At 43.7% G+C, this 7,635-nt stretch overlaps 1 pseudogene; it reads left to right on the top strand.

The window, feature by feature from the left end:
* Nucleotides 1-5,741: 5,741 nt before the first annotated feature.
* Nucleotides 5,742-6,856, top strand: LOC102436022 (annotated as a pseudogene).
* Nucleotides 6,857-7,635: the final 779 nt, after the last annotated feature.

The raw sequence follows: 7,635 nt of genomic DNA, 5'->3' as shown, positions 1-7,635 counted from the left end.
CCCACGCCGGAGGTGCGGTCGGGCTCTGTCATTAGTCCGTGGTAATCTGTGTATATCGATTACACCCACTCCTGAAACCGGTTGTAATACTTTATTCCCCTTGTCGCTTTGGCACCGCGGCCTTTCATATTCCGCTGCCTTCCGTGCCTTCCTCCCTTTAATGAAACCATCTTTTTCAAAGACAAAACCCCAAAAGTCCCCCCCCCCTTTGCTCCTATTCCCACAATAGTTTCTTAATAATTACCACATAATCCATTGAGCGGGGGGGGCGGGGGGGCGGGGGCACGTTTGAATTGCACTGGGCTCCATCCACATTGGCTCACAATACATGTTTTTACACTGAATTTGCATCTTCCATAAAAAGGAAGCAAGAGGTTATTAAGTGCAATAACACCTTTTCTACCTACATTTTTCTCAGGAGCAGCCGCCAAAGAAGGGAAGGTGTTTCCTAGACGGACTTTAAGGGGCGTATCTTCCCTGGATCTGACATTGCTTTTTGGAGAAGCAACGGGCCTTGTGCGAGGAGTGGCTGTCCCCTGGGAGGCCAAGCCACGCAGATGCTGGGTGTGGTGGTGGTGAGTGATGCTCCCTGGCTACAGACTGGGACTGGAGCCCGGAGAGGGAAGTCTTGGGGTCTCAGGCAGGGATCTGGGAGAAGGGGAGCGTGTGCACAGACCCCCTTTAACTTATCACCTCCCATGTCCCAGCAAAGAAAAATAGAAAATATAGTAAAATACAGAAAGACACATCTATTTCTTCCAACCCAATCTCTAGTCCACTTAACTGTCCAGTTATTTCCAAGTCTGGAATGTGGCATTTTCCTTTAGGAAACACTCTAGGACTGTGGGAAGCCACCTATTGTCTTCACTAGCAGAGAGGTGTGGACAAGGAACCCGGAAGGCTGGTGACCCTTGAAGGCCTGGCAAAGGTCAGGGCTGTGCACCCGCGGTTAGTCCAGACAATGGTAGCTGAAGCAACTTCCCCATTTATTATTATGTAAATCCTTGCTGATGGGCTAGTCTGCCTGTTACTGGAAATTGCCTGCCTAAGGGCTATGGGTGGATCCTAAACCAATAAAAGGTTGGCGAGGCCTGAGCACCAGTGGAAGTCCTTCCCCTTGAGTTGGACTTGCCCGCCTGGCCCCCCAGTATTTCCAAATTATCTCTTGGCTCTTCTCTTTCATTTGTGTGCGGCTCCTCTTCCAGATCCTGAACCCTGGACCACGCAGGACGTGGGGGAACAAACTTTACACACAGGACCTCCATGTGGACCCTCGTGGTGGAAGCACAGCTGTGTGAGCAGGCACACAGCTGGAAAGGACATTCCTGTGGCATTTGAGCTGACACGTCGATGCTCCTGGCCTCTGAAAGGGCCCTGAAGCCCAATCTTGCTTCCCCTCCTATCTCAGGTCTGTGCCTTTCGCTGTCTGGGATAACGGGACGGCAGGCAGAGCAAGCATAGATGATGGCAAAAGAGACCCCAGCCATCTGTTTGGCGTTAAAGTCAGGAGCTCTTTTATCTTTCTGAGAACTAAAAAGTCACTGGGGAAATAATTACCAAATGGACCAAAAGTCTCAGTCAGTGTTTGGGCAGGAAAATGCAAACAGGAATTTTCCAGTGTTCCTCATCTGACCTTCATGTTCTCAAAAACACTTCAATTGTTATTTTTTGGGAGGGTGATTTACTCCTTGGTCTCAAGACAACCTTTTTGAAGTAATATTTTCAAACCTAGGTATGATAACCACGTTACAGGCATTTGAAAACAGTGAAAGTTTTGCACTTTGCTTATTTTTTTGTACTTGTTTACTTATGCACCCGTTTCCCCCCAAACATGATTTTTAAAAAATATATATTTTATTGATTTTTTACAGAGAGGAAGGGAGAGAGATAGAGAGTTAGAAACATCGGTGAGAGAGAAACATCGATCCGCTGCCTCCTGCACACTCCCCACTGGGGATGTGCCTGCAACCAAGGTACATGCCCTTGACTGGAATCGAACCTGAGACCAGTTAGTCCACAGGCCGACGCTCTGTCCACTGAGCCAAACCGGTTAGGGCCCAAACATAATTTTGAATGTACAAAAGGTGGTGGTCTTGTTCACTCGCCTCACATCATAGACTTTCCTTAGTGAAGAATCCAGATAAAATAACGTTTTTAAAAATAATTTTAAAAAATTTTCAATTACAGTTGAAATACAATATTGTATTAGTTCCAGGTGTACAATCCAGTGATTAGACATTTATATAACTAATGAAGTGGGAGATGGCAAGATGGCGGCATAGGTAAACACCGGAGAACCACTTCAAAAATACAACTAAAAGTCGGAGCGGACATCAACCAGAACCACGGGAAGGCTGGCTGAGGAGAGTCTCTTCAACTAGAAGCAAAAACAACAGCATTCCGACGCTCAGCGGAGGCGCAGTGTGGAAAATTTAAAGGTACGGCGGTGCGGTGGTGAGGGTGCGCGCGCAAAGCGGGCTGGCGGCTGAGGGCGCGATTGTTGTTTTCAATCAGGAGCGAGTCTCAGACTCTGGGCTACAGATCCGGGCGAGTCTCTAGGGACCCAGACTCAAACGGGAGAAGCGGGACTGTCTGGCTACGGCCCCTCCGAGGTTTGCAGCGATTGCTGGGACAGAGAGGCAGAGCCCCTGGGGACGGACTGAGAGCGGCCACAGCTGCTCCCTCCCCCCGCCCTGTTGAGCCCGCCCCGCCCAAACCCTGCGCACAGCCATTTGCCGATCGCCTCAGGCAAGGGCTGGACTAGCGCCTCCCCAGAGGACTGAAGTTTTCCCACAGCTGATTTCCACAGCCAGTCGGCCTGGTGGTCAAATCCCTCTAGTGTTAACTACAACAATTAAGGCTTGGCTAGAACAAGACTGCGCACAGAGACCACAAGGGGGTGCACCAAGAAAGCATAAAAGATGCGGAGACAAAAAAACATGACAGAAATGGAGGATATGGAGCTAAGAATCGCAATTTTGAGGGCTTGCCATAAATTTGTGCAGAGCCTCACGAAAACTAATGAGACCCTCGATGCTACGATAAAGAAATTAGAAAGTAAGCATACACGGACTGAAATAAAGAATATTATACCCAATAGCAGACCAGAGGAGCACAAGAATCAAACCAAAGATTCGACAAAAAACACCCAATTGGAAAAGCAAAATGAAAAAAGAATCCGAAAGTGTGAAGATAGTGTAAGGAGCCTCTGGGACAGCTTTAAGCGGACTAATATCAGAGTCATTGGAGTGCCAGAAGATGAGAGACAGCAAGATATTGAAAACCTATTTCAAGAAATAATGGCAGAAAACTTCCCCCACCTGGAGAAAGAAATGGACTTACAGGTCCAAGAAGCGCAGAGAACCCCAAACAAAAGGAATCCAAAGAGGACCACACCAAGACACATCATCATTAAAATGCCAAGAGCAAAAGACAAAGAGAAAATCTTAAAAGCAGCAAGAGAAAGAGGCTCAATTACCTACAAGGGAATACCCATACGACTGTCAGCTGATTTCTCAACAGAAACTTTGCAGGCCAGAAGGGAATGGCAAGAAATATTCAAAGTGCTGAATACCAAGAACCTACAACCAAGATTACTTTATCCAGCAAAGCTATCATTCAGAATTGAAGGTCAGATAAAGAGCTTCACAGATAAGGAAAAACTAAAGGAGTTCATCACCGCCAAACCAGTATTATATGAAATGCTGAAAGGTATCCTTTAAGAAGAGGAAGAAGAAGAAAAAGGTAAAGATACAAATTAGGAACAACAAATATGCATCTATCAACAAATGAATCTAAGAATCAAGTGAATAAATAACCTGATGTACAGAATGAACTGGTGACTATAATGAATCAGGGACATAGAAAGGGAATGGACTGACTATTCTTGGGGGAAAAGGGGTGTGGGAGATGCGGGAAGTGACTGGACAAAAATCATGCACCTATGGATGAACTCAGTGGGTGGGGAGTGAGGGTGGAGGGTGGGGTGGGAGCTGGAAGGAGGGGAGTTATGGGGGGAAAAAAGAGGAACAAATGTAATAATCTGAACAATAAAGATTAAAAAAAAAAAAACTAATGAAGTGATTTCCTAAAAAACTAGTACCCATCTGATACCATACATAGTTATTACAATATTATTGACTATATTCCCCATGCTGTGCTTTATATCCCCATGACTATTCTGTAACTACCAATTTGTACTTTTTAAAATATATATTTTTTTATTGATTTCAGAGAGGAAGGGAGAGGGAGAGAGAGATAGGAACATCAATGATGAGAGAGGATCATTGATTGGCTACCTCCTGCACACCCCCTATTGGGGATCGAGCCGGCAACCTGGGCATATGCCCTTGACCAGAATTGAACCCAGGACCCTTCAATCTGCAGGCCAATACTCTATTCAGTGAGCCTAACCGGCTAGGGCCCAATTTGTGCTTCTTAATCCCTTCGCCTTTTTTACCCACTCACCTACCCCTAAACTCCCTCCTATCTGGCAACTCAAAATGTTCTCTGTATCTATGACTGGGTTTCTGGTCTGCTTGTTTGATTGTTGTATAGATTCCACATGTAAGTGAAATCATGTGGTATTTGTCTTTCTCTGACTTATTTCCCTCAGCACAATACCTTCTAGGTCAATTCATGTTGTTGCAAATGGCAAGATAACATCCTTTTTTCGGTTGAGTAATATTCCATTGTATATGTGCACCACTTTTTTATCCATTCATCTATTGATGGACACTTAGATTGGTCCCATACCTTGGCTATTGTAAATAATGCTGCAATGAACATATGGGTGCATGTCTTTTTTATTCAGTGTTTTGGGTTTCTTGGAATAAATACCCAGAAGTAGAATTGCTGGATTCTCCTCCATCTCCTGTTATAGCCTTTGTTTAAAAGTATATTTTGTCTGGTATAAGTATTGTTTACCAAAGCTTACTTTCTTTTTTCCATTTCCATTTTCATGAAATATCTTTACCATCTCTTTACTTTCAGTTTGTGTCTTTTTAAAAATATATATATTTTTATTGATTTCAGAGAGGAAGAGAGAGGGAGAAAAAGATAGAAACATCAATGATGAGAGAGAACCATCAATCGGCTGCCTCCTGCACTGGTGATCGAGCCTGAAACCCAGGCATGTGCTCCGACTGGGAATCAACCGTGACCTCCTGGTTCATAGGTAGTTGCTCAACCACTGAGCCACACTGGCCGGGCTAGTTTGTGTCTTTTGATCTGAAATGTGTCTCTATATTTAGCATGTATAAGAGTATTGTTTTGTTATCCATTCAGTCAAGATATGTCTTTTGATTTAATTATTTAATCCATTTGCATTTGAAGTAATTGTTGATAGATATGTATTTACTGCCACATTATTATTATTATCACTATTATTAAAGACTACCCTTTAACATTTCTTGTAATACAGGTTTGGTGGTGATGAACTCCTTTATTTTTTTCTTGTCTGGAAAGTTCTTTTTCTGTCCTTTGATTCTAAATGATAGCTTTGCTGGGTAGAATAATCTTGGTTGTGTGTCCTTGCTTTCATAACTTGAATGATTCCTGTCAATCCCTTCTGGCCTGCAAAATTTCTTTTGAGAAATCAGCTGACAGTCTTATGGGAGCTCTCCTGTAGGTAATTAACTGCTTTACTCTTGCTGCTTTTAAGATTCTCTCTTTCCCTTGACCAGGTTGCTCAGTTGGTTGGAGCATCATCCCATACACCAAAAGATTGTGGGTTCGACAGCCATTGCAGTACATTGAGCTCCATAGAGACAGCGCTGGGGCAGTGCGAGCCGGCCGGGCACTGGGTGACTGTGTGCTTGCTGAGGGGAAGTAATTACACATGGGCAAAGGAGATCCTAAGAAGCCGAGAGGCAAAATGTCATCGTATGCCTTCTTTGTGCAAACTTGCCGGGAGGAACACAAGAAGAAGCACCCAGGTGCTTCAGTCAACTTCTCAGAGTTTTCTAAGAAGTGCTCAGAGAGGTGGAAGACCATGTCTGCTAAGGAGAAAGGAAAATTTGAAGACATGGCAAAGGCGGACAAGGCTCGTTATGAGAGAAAAATGAAAACTTATATTCCTCCTAAAGGGGAAACAAAAAAGAAATTCAAGGATCTCAATGCACCTGAGGCCTCCTTCGGCCTTTTTCTTGTTTTGTTCTGAGTATCGCCCAAAAATCAAAGGAGAGCATCCTGGCCTATCCATTGGTGATGTTGCAAAGAAGCTGGGAGAGATGTGGAATAACACTGCTGCAGATGACAAGCAGCCTTATGAAAAGAAGGCTGCTAAGCTGAAGGAGAAATATGAAAAGGATATTGCTGCATTCCGAGCTAAAGGAAAGCCTGATGCTGCCAAAAAGGGAGTTGTCAAGGCTGAAAAAAGCAAGAAAAAGAAGGAAGAGGAGGATGATGATGATGATGATGAGGAGGAGGAGGAAGATGAAGAAGATGATGATGATGAATAAGTTGATTCTAGCGCAGTTTTTTTTTCTTGTCTATAAAGCATTTAACCCCCCTGTACACAACTCACTCCTTTTAAAGAAAAAAATTGAAATGTAAGGCTGTGTAAGATTTGTTTTTAAACTGTACAGTGTCTTTTTTTGTATAGTTAACACACTACTGAATGTGTCTTTAGATAGCCCTGTCCTGGCGGTATTTTCAATAGCCACTAACCTTGCCTGGTACAGTATGGGGGTTGTAAATTGGCATGGAAATTTAAAGCAGGTTCTTGTTGGTGCACAGCACAAATTAGTTCTATACGGGGATGGTAGTTTTTCATCTTCAGCTGTCTCTGATGCAGCTTATACGAAATAATTGTTGTTCTGTTAACTGAATACCACTCTGTAATTGCAAAAAAAAAGTTGCAGCTGTTTTGTTGACATTCTGAATGCTTCTAAGTAAATACAATTTTAAAAAAAGATTGTGGGTTCAATCCCTGGTTGGAGTGTGTATGGGGAAAGCTGGCCCTTCAGTCCCTCATCCCGAGGCCAGACAATTCAGTGCTTTCCCTTATCCCTGGCATCTTTGGAGCTCCTGCCCCAGCATTGGAGCTCAGAACGAGTGAATCTGAGTAAGTTTGTGTGTGGGCCCTTTAAGAGGAATGCCTGGTTATCACAATATCATTGACTATATTCCCTATACTGTACTTTATATCCCCGTTACTATTCTGTAACTATCAATTTATACTTCTTAATCCCTTCACCTCTTTCACCCAGTCCTCCAAACCTCCTCTCCTCTGCCAATCACCAGTCTGGTCTCTGTGTCTATGAGTCTTGTTTCAATTCAGTTTGTTCATTTATTTTGTCCTTTAGATTCCACATAGAAGTGAAATCATATGGCACTTGTCTTTCTCTGACTGACTTATTTTACTTAGCATCATATCCTCTAAGTCCATCCATTGCTGTCGAAAATGGTACACCTGAAACCAATACAAAATAATACTGAAAGTAAACTAGTTGAAAAATTAAAAAATAGCCCTAACCGGTTTGGCTAAGTGGATAGAGCGTCAGCCTGCGGACTCAAGGGTCCCAGGTTCAATTCCCGTCAAGGGCATGTACCTTGGTTGCGGGCACATCCCCAGTAGGAAGTGTGCAGGAGGCAGCTGATCGATGTTTCTCTCTCATTGATGTTTCTAACTCT

The sequence above is a fragment of the Myotis lucifugus genome, unplaced genomic scaffold (assembly GCF_000147115.1).
Source record: "Myotis lucifugus unplaced genomic scaffold, Myoluc2.0 scaffold_687, whole genome shotgun sequence".
In the NCBI taxonomy this organism is placed as follows: domain Eukaryota; kingdom Metazoa; phylum Chordata; class Mammalia; order Chiroptera; family Vespertilionidae; genus Myotis; species Myotis lucifugus.
This window is presented reverse-complemented; position numbering and strand designations above follow the sequence as displayed.